This window comes from Ptiloglossa arizonensis, chromosome 9, assembly GCF_051014685.1.
Source record: "Ptiloglossa arizonensis isolate GNS036 chromosome 9, iyPtiAriz1_principal, whole genome shotgun sequence".
NCBI lineage: Eukaryota > Metazoa > Arthropoda > Insecta > Hymenoptera > Colletidae > Ptiloglossa > Ptiloglossa arizonensis.
This window is the reverse complement of record NC_135056.1, coordinates 21,032,544-21,047,190: the sequence shown is the minus strand read 5'-3', so window position 1 is coordinate 21,047,190 and position 14,647 is coordinate 21,032,544. Positions and strand designations below refer to the sequence as shown.

General features: G+C 54.6%; 1 long non-coding RNA gene across 1 annotated transcript in view; it reads left to right on the top strand.

Annotated features, from left to right (window-relative positions):
* The window catches only part of LOC143151626 (uncharacterized), a 130,713-nt gene extending 123,062 nt beyond the window's left edge, over window positions 1–7,651 (top strand). Inside the window, exon 3 of the long non-coding RNA XR_012993400.1 lies at window positions 7,598–7,651. This is a non-coding gene — a long non-coding RNA (uncharacterized LOC143151626). The remainder of the gene's footprint in view (window positions 1–7,597) is intronic.
* Window positions 7,652–14,647: the final 6,996 nt, after the last annotated feature.

Sequence of the window (14,647 nt, the reverse complement as noted above, 5' to 3'; positions counted from 1 at the left end):
TCCTCCCTTTTTTTCCCTCCTCCGTCTCGCTCTCGCTGCGGTTCGTCCCACGAGCCCTCCACGAGCACGCATCTCGCTCCACCCTTTTCCGATTCACCCCGAAGGACACGCAAATGACTTCGTTACGAGCGTGTCCCCGCTCGCTCTCTCGCTGCTTCCTCTTCCGAATCCTCTCGTTCCCTTATTTCTTTTTTTTCTCGCGCTCCGCACTTTGCGGCTTTTTATCCTCCACTTTTTCATCCTCCCGATAGTTTTACGCCACGCGCAGTTCGTTTTCCATTTCCTTTTCCTTTTTCTCTTTCGTTCTCGGTTCGGTTCGCGCGTTTCGCGCGCCCTCGATCTCGTTACCCGTTGTTTTCCAAACGTTTGTTCGTTCCCGCCGCGCTCGATCGTTTCCCGCTTATCTTTTCGGCTCACGGTGCCCTACCCGTCTCGCCCTCCTCCCTCTACTTCCACGTCGCGAATATATCCCGGTACATCGCGACTATAAATGTCGGGCGACGTTATCGCGCGAGCCGAAACGTAGGACACGTGGCGCGATAAGGGGCAAGCGGTACGCGGAGACCGAGGCCTCGGTACGCGAAACCTACGATTACCGTAATTGATGCGATTTTATTGCAGCATCGCGGTCCGATATCGCGAAAGGGCGAACGTCGAAAGGACTCGCCGACGACGAGTGTCGACGAACGAGTACGAACGAAGGAGCGTCGCTTTATTCCGTTCCCAGTATCGCGTTAACTCGTTTCTCGAAAAGAATCACGATTCCTCGTTGGCGGTACTTTCTTTCGTCCAGCTCGAATTTAGCACGCGTTAACCGAATACGTTTCGAGCTTACGGAATCGGTGTTTCTCGAAAGCTGAGAGAACTCGAAAATATTTTTCGCAAGGTAGACCCACCGTGCTCGAGCGATCCTCTTTCGTCGCGAGAACACGATTCCTCTTCCACCTCGAAACTGGAACCCGGACCTGTTTCGGTTTACCGCGAAATTGATTCCTCCCGGTGCTCTTTGTCCGCGAATCCACGACCTCGGTGAAGCGAGCTCGGTCCACGGTATCCACCGAAAGTAAGACGATCCTCTACCGTGGCTCGAGCTCCGGTCTCCGTTACGGGAGGCACTTCATTTTCTTTGAGAATTACAACGACGCATTTTCTACCCAGAATGGAATCCCGCGAATCATTTGCGTCTCGTTCCGGTATATTTCCGGGCCGTCGGGTCGGGTCGGGTCGGGTCGGGTCGGGTCGGCTCTCAAGGCTCCCGCGATCCGCGCAACGAATATTCCTACGGGTCTCGTCGGCGAGAGCAAGGGAAAAATAAAGTCGAAGCACAGGGGAGGAGGGATCAAACGCAGCGGGTAACGAACCATTTCAGTGACAGTTGGCGAAAGAAGACATAAAACTCGCTACAACGAGAACCACTGTTACGGAGGGTCCCTGGAGGGCCGCCGCTTTCGAGGACCTCGTAAGGACACGGGACAAGAGTCCGGTAGGGCTTAGGAAGCCTCCGTGCGATCCTACGCCCGATAAACAACAACCGGCTAAGCCGGATACCACGGTTCCTCTCCCTTTGCTCGTTCCGTCTGCTCCTCTCGTCGAAGGTCCGCTCCGATTTCGCGACCTCGTTCCTAGACGAAATTTACCGATCGTCTCGAACCGAAGCTACCACCGCGCGGAATTCGACGAATACTTTCGAATCGCTTTGGAAACGCGAACGATCGCGAGGATACCGCAACGCGCGAGATACTCTCGCGGATTACGAAGAGCGGAGCGAACCTTATCGGAGGATTATTCCCACTCGGGAAGTTACGAGATACAAAGGCGTACCGCGCAGCTGCTCGTGTTCCGTTCCGGCTGGATTTCTAACCGGCGCCAAGTTTAATTCTACGTTCCCGAGTTGGCAAGATTTCCTACGCGGTTAACGATGCACGTAACGCGCGGCATCGCGTTATTCCACAATATTGTTCCGCAAAACGTTCGGAAGCGGAACTATCGTCGTTGGGCGTTAAAATCGTCGAGTAGCGCGATACGGGAGGCCTAGCCGTGGAACCGGTCGTTTGGTAGGTAACCGTGGAGTTGGCGTTTGCTCGAACGAAATGTAAAATACTCGGTCGATCGCGACGTTAAAAGCGGTCTCGGCGTGCTCGGTTGCGTGCAATTTCGCTCACGCCCCTCTCGCGTTTACCTATGCCCTTACGTTTTATCGCGAACGAACGAGCATAATTCGAGCGACCGCGGCCGGCGAATCCACGCGTGGCTCGAGCAGCGGGTGGTCCTTGTTACTCGGCCACCTTGCTCGCCACCCCTTTTTCGCGGTGCATGAATTTTTATCGAGCGAGAGCGAGCACCAGCGAGCGAGCGAACGAGCGGCCGGTCGACGTTCGATCGGCGGTATTTTCACGGGGTTGTCGGCTCGTAAAATCCCGACAGCCGCGAATTTACGAGCAGCGACAATTCCGCCCGGTTTAAACACCGACCACCGTCGACGAGCCATCGACTCGTACGGAGGCGACGAGACAGCGGCAGAGGAGAGGAATCTCGCTACGAGATCGCTGACCCGGTTCCCTTCGATTTACAGCGAGCCGTTTCCTTTTACGCCCTTCCCGGCGACGATTAATCCGCGCGGAGCGTCAATTTTCCGCTCCCGTGGCCGCGCCTAATTGATACGGCCGGTATCGAGGCCACCGTCGAGGAGTCACCGCTACCACACGGGATGATACTCCGTAGCTAAGAAGACGAACGCGAACGCGGAACATCGAAACGTCCGATCCGAGCGACCCACTTCGTTGCTCGTCCCTAATCGTAATAACTCCCTCCGTCTACCCGAGGTCGAACTAATTCACTCCTCCTATTTTACTCGCTCCTTGGATTATTCGTGTCCCAGTTACGATCGCGGCCGCTTTATCCACGAGTTGCTTGTTGTACGTGGGAACAGAACCGGTCCGAGAAGTTTCCGTAATCCAGAGTCTGGTTCGAACATCGATTCGTATCTCCTTGGAGATACCACTCTTATCCACCGTTGAATATTCTCTCGGTTCCGTGGCGGGATCTCGCCGGTCGTATTTTACCTAGTATCCACGCGGACTTAACCGAATCGAACCGGGGCCTCGAGATCCTCCGCTTCGATTTTTGCGCGCACAGGTCGCAGCGCTGTCCGAACGAGCCCTCGTGGGACTTTTCCAGTTCTCCGACTCCCGTGCGCGAGGAGAACACGGAAGCGTTTCCAAGGAGAAGAGGACGCGCGGAGAACCCTCCAGCGGACACCGGCGATACGTAGAAATGCGATTCATTGACTCGCGAACGAAGAGACGAGGTGACGCGAGACGAACGCGAAAGTCGTTGACCCGCGCGATTCGCGGTTGAGGACCCATCGTGGCGGAAAACTGGGAAAAGAAGTTTTCGCGCGAGTCGCCCTTGCATCGAGATCGTTCGTCGATCACCGGTCGGTAAACCAAAGAATTATCTCGATCGAGAAGATCGAGTCCGTTTCGACTCGTCGACGACTGGTCGGAACAACGGTAGGGCTCGCGCGACCCTTAACCTTACGATGAAACGAGAATTAAAAATGTACGCTTACGGGGCGCATTTAGCAGAAATTAAAATTCATAAAACATCCCGGGGAAAGGTCACCGCGTGACGTTAATTACAACACGCGAGGATTAACGGGGTCGGGTTTGCTTTGAGAGCGAACGGGGCGGACGTAAAAATTACGAAACGCGATCAAACATTGTACTCGTTCAAGGACGAACGGGACGCGGGGGGATTAATCGTGCATATTTACTCGGCAAACTTCCCTGGAATTAATCTCGCAAAGTACACGGGCACGGAGAATACTTTAATTGCACCGAGCGAGAACTAATTAACTATGCTGGTTTAAAAAAGTACCGGCAAGATTTACGGAAGTAATCAGCGCTAAGGAACGTCGTGAACGAAGGGTGGGTCGACACGAGGGGCCTTCGAGAAACTTGTAAACGAAGAATGCCCGTAACTCGACGCGCGGCGGTGTTTCTGTAACGCGAACGGAACAATTCCCGCCGAGAGACACTTCCAAATACAGAGAAATCCCGGTAGATCGGTATCGGATACAATGTCTGGGCGCAAAACCGGGCAAGGAGGATCGTTGAGGATCGTGGTCGCGCGTTCGTTTGAAAGGCGTCGTTGGAACTTTGCCCGATTCGTTTCTATCAATTAACGGGGAACCGATACCGCGGGATTTCCAGGTAATTTCGCCGAGGTTCGTGGCCGTGGACGGTTCACCGCGCGATCGTAGATACGCGATAATTACGTTACAACGAATTAGTCCCCCAGTGTCGACACCGTCGAGCGTCGAGCGATATCGCGCGTATGAACGGAACCGCGCGGTTATCTCTCTGGCGCGTCGAATCGCGGCCGTAGACAATGGATTTCGGTCGCGGTGCGCGATACCGGGTTGTAACGGTGCATCTGCACGCTGCGCGATCCTCTCGGCAGCCTCCAGACGCATCCACCGGCTCCGTTCGTGAGTTCCTACGGCCAGGATCCGGTATTCGTCCTTTTGTTCGCGTCCTTGGCATTGTCTACGGATCGCGCGAAGCCCGTTCCTCCGAATCTCCGAAATCCCACGATGTCGGCTTCCTCCGGCGATCCCCCGGTTACCTCCTAGGGAACCGAATCGTATTCTACGGCGCGCGGCTGGCTGGCTGGCTGGTTGGCTGTCTCTTCACCGCGAGGATCGTTAAATGTTTACGAGGGCGCACGGTTTCGCGCGGTATCGACGACTCGCGAGATACGGCCCGTTCTCCTGCGTCGCTCGCACAGATTTATTTACGAGTTCGAAGTTCGAGCGACGTCCGCGACAATGCGTCGCGCGATGCGTCTTCCGCAACGGCTGTCGACCGTTAACGGTTGTTCTCGTTATTAAGCCGTATGAATCATTTCCCCGCCGTTCGATTGTCTTCCGCGCCAAGACGCGAGACGTATTGTTCGCCGCGGAGTGGGATTCCTCGTGGGCGAAGATCGGGGGATGCGGTGGCTCGTCGATTCGTTCGGTCGAGTTTACCACCGGGCTGTGCTCGATCCGTGGTCGTTGCGAGTACGTTTCGACCGATCGAGCCGATAAATAAATCAAATTTAGCGGCTTTGTTCGATCCTTCGCGACTCGATACTCGTCGGAACGTTGCGTTCCAACTTCCAACGATAAAGAATCGCCGCTGCTCGGACCGAGCCGTTGAACCTTGTTCGTTCCTCTCGGAAAGTGCCCATCCCGGGACAGCCGTCCCGCTTTTCTGTCTCTCGTCGATTACGGAATTTTCGAGAATATTTCTCGAGGAAAACGCGCAAACCCTGCGGGGATGTTTGCGCACGGTTCGAGTAGCCGGCCCATTGGTACCGTTTGTACCGGAGTTGGAGGCTACCGTCTTTTGGAAAACGCGGCGAGAAGGGGATATTCGTTTTCGGCGAGAAACTTGCTCCTGAGAGGAGCGGCTAATTAACGGGGCGAGGAAGAACAAGAGCGAAGGAGAACAATCGGTACCGGGCGTAAAACTCGAAAGAATATCTACGACAATGGGAGCGCGAGGAGATTCCGTGGGAAGAAAAGCGCCCGCTGTCCCGGGGAAAAATTCCAGTTCGGTGGAAAGCAGTCGATCTTGGCGGGAACCCTCGAGCCTGACGAATCGCCCGACGCTCGGCTTATGGACCTCTCGATTCCAGTTCGAGGCAAAATGAAATATGCAGGCGAATCGCTCGTCGTGGGTTGGCTGGGACGATCGTCGGCCCATTTATGTCCGTCGAGCGGAAGCCACGGGCGCATTATTAATGCGCGGGCCCGATAGTTCGGCCGCGGAAGCTGCACGTGACGCGTACAAATGTCCGTAGTCGCGTCATTAGTCCGGGAGTACACCGGATACGCGCGACTTTTCCACCAAAACGATCACCGACGTCTTTGCAGCGACGAACGGGTCGTTGCCGACTCGCGACCCTCCAGGACCCGGTTACGACCACGATCGACGCGGTCACTGTCAACGACCTCGTTTCCTCGAGCATTCTCCGAACGGTTTATTCGGGTCGCCGCGCGACTCGTCATTTTTCCGTCATATTTCGCCAAAAGTTTTCCGCCCGCGCTGAATATTTAAATAGACCGGTATTTGCTTTCAAAGGCAACGCTTGAAAATTGAAAGAAAAAAAGAGAGCGAGAGAGAGAGAGAGAAAAAGAGTCGTTGGACGCAAAGTCGAGCATTATTTTCACTGGAAACGTTGAACGTCGAAGCCGAACTGGAATCCTCGATTCAATTTCTGGTGAATCCTTTCGCGCGCGGCATTATTAGAAAAGGTAACGTCCCGTTACGGAATTAAAAGCGGAATTTATTAGCAGTTCTGCACCGATCCGAGGGAAAAGACAGGAACGACCGAGGGACGTTTGATTTTATCGAGCAGGGTTCGACGGGGAGAGGCATGTAGATGGCCCCGAGTACTTTAATCTTCCCCGTTCGATCGAGCTCCGGGAGGTTTTCGACATTACGAGCGGTTAGTTCGGAACTTTCTTCGGAAGAAATCCTCGCTCGGTCGGCGGCGCAGTTGGGCAAACTTGTTCTTCCGTATTTATGACAGCTGCGGCGACACGCGGCGAACCTTCCAACGGGGCCACCGAGATTCTTCCAAGGATCTTGCCTTCGGCCGATCAACGTCTAACCGGGAAACGGAGCGGCCGGGACGGGGAAATCCCGCGAGGGGATGGAAAAACTATCCCCTCGACGCTTCTCGAGTTTTTGTTTTTCTTTTTTTTTCTTTTTTTTTCTTCCGCCTCGATCGTAAAAAGTTGGTCGTTACGGTTGCCGCGAGTTTGCGCGTACCTCCGAGCGGACCGAGAACCCCGCCATTGAGATATCGTCGAATATTTCATCGTGCCGAGAAAGAAAGGAATTCTTGGAAGAAACCGGAGCTTCTCGTCGAACTCCTACCGAAGAGAATTCGTAACCGTCGAACCGCGCGAAAATTCGTAAGCACGGATTTAGAAATTGTTAAAAATCGAAGACGCGGCAACCGTCGGAAATTCTATTCGTCTTCGTTGGATGAATTCACGGTCGAGGTTTCTCGGCCCTGCAGCTTTCGACCCGTTCTTTCTTCCGGCAGGGACCGCACCCTCGCGTCGGACTTTCGCCTCGAACCATTCGTTATTCCACGCCGCGATGCTTCGCGAGGAAAGGATCGGATCCTTTCCTTTCTTCTCGATCGAGCTACCGCCTGGCAAACCCCTCCCCTCCGAGCGGGTATCCCTCGTTTTTTCCTCGAGCCGTTTCTTCGCGATACACGGTTGCACCGCTTTCGAAAAAATTTCGAGCGCGCCGCTATGAATCATCGGACGCGGGTTTCCACGGTCACGGAAGTGTAAATTAAGATACACGTAGTAACGCAAATTAAGACGCATCCGGGCGATGAGAACGTTGAACGTTGTTCGCCGACTTTCGGATGGATCGGTGTTTCCTCCGCACGGTAAAAAGATTAAAGAGAGTTCGCTTTCCCGTTGATCCACGGGCGCGCCGTTTCTCGAGGAAACGCGAGGCAACGTTCCATCTTCGGCTAGGCAAATATTGTTCGAGATAAAATTGTTCCATTTTCTCCGTAGGAGTCCGCGACGTCTGGAAACACAAGAGACCCCGGTTGACCGGAGATCGTCTAACCGTGAAGGATTCTCCGTACCATCGACCGGCCCGAAAGAGCCTCGACTCGCGCCTACTTCTATCAACCTACTTACACCGGCGTCAAAGACATCTCGAAGACCCCACGAACTCGCTTCTTCGTCCCAGTCCCCGTCCCCGTCCCCGTTTCCGTTCCGTCTAATGCAAAAGCTCCCCGCGTCGCGGAGAAAAAGGGAGGCCGAATCGATGCGATCGTCTTCGAGCGCGTCTTTCCTCCACCTTGACTCCGCGCCCTCGCGAAAAGCTTCCATTCCCTTCTTCCTCTTTCGCCAACTTTTCCTCCTCTGTGATCTCTTTGTCGCTCCCCCAGGAGAAAAGGGACAAAAGGCGTCCCGGAAGAAATCTCCGCGCGCGCCTCTTCGTTTCTCTCGCAAACTCGGCTACCCTTTTGCGCGTTCGCGCGCGCGCGCGCGCCAGCGTCAGCGAGCGACGCGAGCGAGTCACTTGGCGCACCGGGCGACAAGATCTTCCCTCCGGTACCGTTCGTGATTGGATTACGTCGAGTTACGACCGATTCGAAATAGAATTATGATTTCCACGGGAAGTCGGACGGACCGACTCGATCTTTTCGACCGGGGAGTTAATTTCCTTTCTTCAGGGGGGACGACACTTTCGCGGAGCAACAACGACGACCGATGTTTCAACGTCGTTGATTTCACGACGCGTACCGCTTTCTTATTAATTTCCTCCCGACGCTGCTTCGCATCGCCCGATTCCGTTGACTCGAAGGAAGAAGAAACGTTACAACTGTAACGTGTAATTTTCCTCTTTGCGCAGTATCGTCGTTTGCGACGAATGAATTCGGAGCTCGTCGCGACCACACTTTCGTCGACTCTTCGCGTCTATGGTTTCTCGAAGGGCGGACGAAAGCGATTTCCGTAGACGCGGAAGACTTCGATGGCCCTTCCGTGCTTAATTCGAGCGGCAAGCAACGAGAAACGAATCGGAGCACCGGACGCTGAATTTTCCAGTCGAACGTTTCTCGCTCGCTCGACCCGAGGCTTCTTCGAGTAGAAGTTGGACGTTTCGGGGGATGGGGCGGAGGGATCGTTAGAGCCGAAGAAAACGCCGAGGGTCGGATCGAGTGGACAGGGCTCGGGATCGCGTCGAGATTAATATTTTCGCGCGGAGGCCTTAACCGATGAGAGAAGAAAACGCGACGGCACGAAGAAGGAGAAGAAAACAAAAAAGAAGAAGAAGATCCGCGACGAATAGAGACGAAGCGCGCTCGGGCGGCGGGAGCATTCATTTTCATCGTAGCAGAAGTTCGCGCGCGTTTTTTACAATCACGCCCCCTTCTATCCGGCCGTTTTTCCATCCTTTACAATTTTCGCGGACCCCTGCCCCCCTCGTGCCGCGCTCACTCGCTCCGAGTGTCTCTCGAAAGAACGATTTTTTTTCCCACCGTTTTCAAGAGTGCCTGTCCGGATTCGCCCGTTTCCGCGCGCATTCGACGAGATGAAAAAAAGAAAAAAAGAAAAAAACGCGACCGGAAAATTCTCGCTTCTCTTTCGGCTCGTTTCGTCTACCCTTCTCCCGCGAACCTCTCCTCTCGCGGGAACGACTCGATAAAATCGAGCGGACCGCGATTTCGCGAACACTTGGAAGAATTTTATCTCCCCGAGTTGTCGCGCGTAGATTTCCGTTCGCGCGATCTTCGCGTTCACCGCCCTTCGTTCCCTCCTGCCCTCCCTTCCCTTCGATACCAACCCTCTCCGTAAACGTTCGCGGATTACCGTTCGACCGGGACGGTATCGAGGCTCCGCGCTCGTACTCGACATTTTTGTTTTTTCCCCTCGTTTCGAGCGCGTCCCGGATACGCTCGGATTCCGGTGGCCGTTGAAGGAGATCGCGGAAATCACGGTCGAAACTCGGGAAATTCGGTTTTTTTGCCGCGCCCGGTTCGATCCTCGAGCCGCGTAACGCTTTTCATTGGCGGGATGAAGCGTTCGACCGGCGAAAGTGAAACGAGATTCCTCGAACGGAACGAAACGAGAAAGTTGCGAGCCACGGGAAGCTCTCGAGCCATTATTTCGCGCAACGAACTCGGGTAACGGTTAACGACCTCGATAAGGGCCCGTCGAGAATGGAAAAAACGTCGTCGGACGGTTACGAGCCACGGTACAAAAATTACACGGTCACCGTGGAACGAGGATCGAAACCGATCGGAACAATTCGGCGTATATTCCCGCGATACGATCCGGTACGTAGCTGCGCTTAAATTACGCGAGGGAAACGGACACCGGGATATTTCCTCGCGAATCTTTCTTCCCAATTTTAACTATTCTAAAGTTCAGATTATAATATCTAGTTTATTAGAATATGCAGAGATCTCGCGTATCCGGTAGTAGAGTTTTTGTACGTATAAGAATACAAAGTCCGAAGAAAGAAGTATACAGTCTCGATGTGAACGACGACAGTGTCGCGTGGTCTTCGTGACTCTGGACTTGGAACTCGACTGGAAGGAAAAACCATAAGAAAAACGGCCAAACCGTTGACCGCGTGGCAGACGACACTTCCGCGCCAATATGGAGACAGTCCTTAAAACTGACATTAACATCTGGTACCCTTAAGGTCATTGTTGCATTCGTTCCAACATTACGATCGTTTCGATCGTGTACGCGACCGTACCACCCAAACCGGTTAAAGCGCGAATTATTTGTACGCGGAACGGGATGTAAGATTGCGAGAGGACTCGGTATCGCAGTGGACGCGTAATTAAATTTCCCAGCGATGGAACACGGCGACACGGAAAATCGATAGGACGTCGTATGTCCGGTGTCGCGTGTGCTTCGTTCAATTCCCTGAGCAGAAAGTATCGTTGGATTCTCTTTCTCCGGGACGAAAGAGTACGATTCTTAAAACTTATCGACGACGAAGCTCGAGCGAATCGTTCGAGAAAAATAATTCCCTCCCGAAGGGTTTAACGCTTTTCGTTTCTGCGATTCGATTCGATCTCGACGCGATGGATTCGCCGCGCGTGCATCGTTGCGCGAACGAACTCGGTCGTTCGTTAAAGAACGAAACGAATGGTCGAAAAGACGCGAACGCTTCTGCCGGTAAATCGAACATTGAATTCGATCGGTTGACCGGTCGCAGAGCCCCGAAGGGCCTCGACGCCTCGGTTCGTACGTTCGGCCGCTTCCCATCGAGATATTTGCCCTGTTCCCATCTAATTCCGAATGTTACCGTGTTAGCCTCGTCGACAGAACGGCGGACAGAGCCCGCGATGAATCAGCCGGACGTGCTTCACCGGTAATTTTGGATGAAGTACGGCCGCCACGGGAAATCTGGCGACGAGTGACGCCTCGCGTCCCAACGGAACGACGGAAATATCCTCGTTCTGTCCTCATCATCGAGGTCCGGCCGAACGATGATCCGCCGTTCGCTCGATCTCGACGCTGTCTGGAACGTCGACCTCGTCGTCGGCGGCGTCGTTTGCTCGCCGCCGCTCGAAAATGCCTTCGAAATTGCTCACTTTCGCGTTTACGCTCGACGTCGTCCCTTTGTCTCGTCTTTCGCGGCTCGAATTCTCCGATTTTTCCGCGAACCGGCGAAGAAAAAATCGGAGACTTTCAATTCTTCCCGTTTCCACCGGACGAGTTGTACTTGCTCGCTCTACGGAGGGAACTCGTTCCTCTATTCCTCTCGCTGCTCGTTTGTTCGTTCGTCGTTACGCGCTTCGAGAAGAAAGAAGCGTTTTGCGAGACGCGGGGAATCCGCGTTGCGCTACGCTTCTCCGGTGGCGAGTGTCGCGCTTGTTACTCGCGCGGCGAACAATCGTTCCCGATGTCTCGGTAAAGAGAAACCGTAGAATCATGCGCGACGCGTTCCAGGGAACATCGCGCTCCTCGCGGAACGCTCGAGTTCCTCGAACGATCCGCGACGAACACCTCGCGCCCTCGGTTTCCGCGCTCGCGTTCCGCTACGGTCGAAGCGAGATGAACTCTCCGCTCAAGGCCACCGAGAAGCTATCCCCACTCGATCGGTCGTTTCGCGGCGCCATCTCTCCGACGTTCGCGCGAACCCGAAGGAACCGAGTCTCTCGGCCGGAGAGGCAACCGGGACGCGAAGCGTGCTCGAGCGGACGATCGATTCCGTTCCGACCGTACGAGAACCGAGCGACTATGGAACGAGAGAGGGGCTGTCGGAGAAGCGCGGAACGCGAGCTTCGATCCAGAACCCGCGTATTGTACGAAGAGGGTAATACGGAGCGATACGAGAGAACTCGGAGGAACGGAATTGCAACGCGCGATGCGCAAACCTCTCGAAGACGGTGCGGTTTTCGAAAGGGTTTACCGGTTGGCGCGCGGAAACTCTCCAAGAGAGCTCGACTCGCGTCTTCCCCCGCCTAGCGCCGGATAAAGGTCCCATTGTCGGATATGTTCGGCCGGTAAACAGTCTACGCATTGTTCGGGTATTAAGCGAAGGGATTTCCCCGGCCGTCGAGCGTCCTTTCTTCCGCGCATATCCGCGAAAGGACGATCCTCGAGAGAGCCAATCGGCCGTTTCCTCGCGCAACGGTCGAAAGGCGAACGCCAACGAAGGAACGGCTCCTCGTCCTTTGGACTACGATGCGTCATTGTTTACGAAGATTCCGTCGCGAGTTTGAACGCAAACGAGATTCGAAATCACCGTCACTGGTGAAGCAATCTCAATTGCCACGGGAGAAATACCCGTTTGGAAATCCCTGGAAAATCGTGGCTCGAATCTTGTTCGATTCTCGGCCCGTTCGCGGAACATCTCGAGGCAACTCGATGGGGCCCGGTGGTCCCCGACCGCTCGACATCGGTTCGTAACCACCAGCGAGTCGCAAGAGACAATCTTCCGATAACGAACGAGCGAAACTCTCCAAGCACCGTAAACGCGTTCGAATCTACCCGGTAGTTTCACCGTTTGCGTTTAACCGCGGACTTGGAAGAAACTTGCAGTGAATTTATGCGTACCGTCCAACGACGAAGAAACTCGGTCGACCCTCGTCGTGGAAACGGCGCTCCGAAATCGAGGCCGGTCGACTCGCGCGAGGAACGACCGACGAAACGATCGAACGAGCGATACGAAAAAACGCTCGCGAAAGAACGAACGTTTCCTTGGAATCGAAGCGAGCGTTTCCCGGTGCGGTAGCCGGGAGGGCGAGAGCGGTGAAAAAAGTGGCAGAGGGTGCACCGTGCATCGAAATTAACAAAGTTGCCCGAAAGGAAATCCTTTCCAGGGAAAGCTCGAGCGTTCCGTTACTCGAATCGGATTTCGAGGCTTTCTTCGAATCGACGTTCGACGTCGCAGGGATTTGTCGCTCGAACGAGTATTCCGCGCGGCGAGTTCTTTTGTTCTCCTGGCCCGGTTCGCGACCTTCTTCGGGGCCGAGTGTTTTTCTTGCCTCTTTTTTTTCGTTATCGGAAACTTCGAGCCGAGCCGAATGAATTTGTCGCGCGATCGAACGGATTTTTCGAGCGAACGAACGCCGAAAGGATTCGACGGAGCACGGCTAACGCGTATCCGAGTGTCGCGACCGAACGACAAAGGAGCGCTCCTGAGTATTTATCCAAGAGAGGGAAAAAGAGAGCCTCCGATGCGCTCGCGACCGTAAGAATTTTTAACAAAGAAGTCGTTCCTGCGCGCGGTCGTCCAGCGAACTCGTGACTCGCGATTTTCGATCCTCGAACCCGCCCGGACGAGTCCTCGTCCTCGAGAAACGCAACGCGCAATTATGCACGCGCGTTGCAACGCTCCGCTCCGAGAATCGCTGTCCCTGTCCGATCTCCAACGCGTGCGAAATTCGCCCCTCAAAGCGCAACGTCGCGTTGGAAAAATACACCGGTTATAAACGCGGTCCTCGTCCCCTTTGTTCGTAGACGGCCAACGGCGGAAATTGTTCTCGCTGGTAAAAACTTGGAAATAGCAGGGAAAAGGTTCCCCGCGCCTTTTGCGCGGCTGTGAGCTCGAATTACAACCCCGACGTATCGCGGTGGTCCCACCGGTTCCCGTCCGATCAAAAGCGAGCTCGACCACTTTCGACCGCGGCGCCCGACCGGAGACGGGCTACGACCACTCGCGAACGCCCGGCCAACTTTTACAACCCCGGGAAACCCGACGCGAAACTCCCTGCGAACAACACCGGGCAAAAAATCACCCCTTGAAAGCCTCTCTGTTCCCTTTAAACGGAAAAACCCGGCGTCGATTCGATTAACCCGGAGATTTTATTTTTTACAGAGAGAAAGAGCGAGAGAGAGACCACGCGAATACAATTTACGGCCGGTGTAAACGTTGTTTCGTTCGGTCGATGTTGATAACCTCGCGCGAACCCCTGCGTCTAAGATCGCGAACACGAAGAAGGATATCTTCACTGGAAGTCGAACGAGTTTATCGTCGATCCGTTCCCGATGGAAACCCGTAAACGGGTATCGAACCGTGGCTCGCGACGAGACTCGAACCGTTCGTAAACTCGGACGATACGAGAGAATCTATTTCCGAAGTCGATGCATCGATGGTATCTAAAAGGCGTCTCGGACCCGTCGCCGGTCCCGGCTGCGCGAAATCGTATTTCTTTCCGTCGCTTCGACGCGTTCCGAGAGCTCGAACGGACGAGATAAACGCGCGGCAAACGTTCGGGCAACCTCGGTCTTTTCGCTAGCTTCGCGGGCGAAACAATTCGTTCGGGGGTTGCGACGTCGAATTAACGCGTCGACGTTAATCGCGCCCGGGACAGCCCCGAACGAGAAAAAGGTTCCCTCCGAGACCGTTTTTATTTTTTCCGCCTCGCGATTTATCTCTTTGTTTCCGCGCGGGATGCTCGTGCGAGCACCGATGGACCGACCGACCCACCAAAAGGAGGAGCGCAGATTCGAACGAAACAACGGGACTCCACGGGACGAGTTTCTCGAATTTCCCGCGAAACGAAGAGGTTTCGAGCTCGAGTCTGCCCTTGCGAGTTCGCCGATCGAATCGATATTGTTTCCCGGAAAATTTCGAGTCTCTGG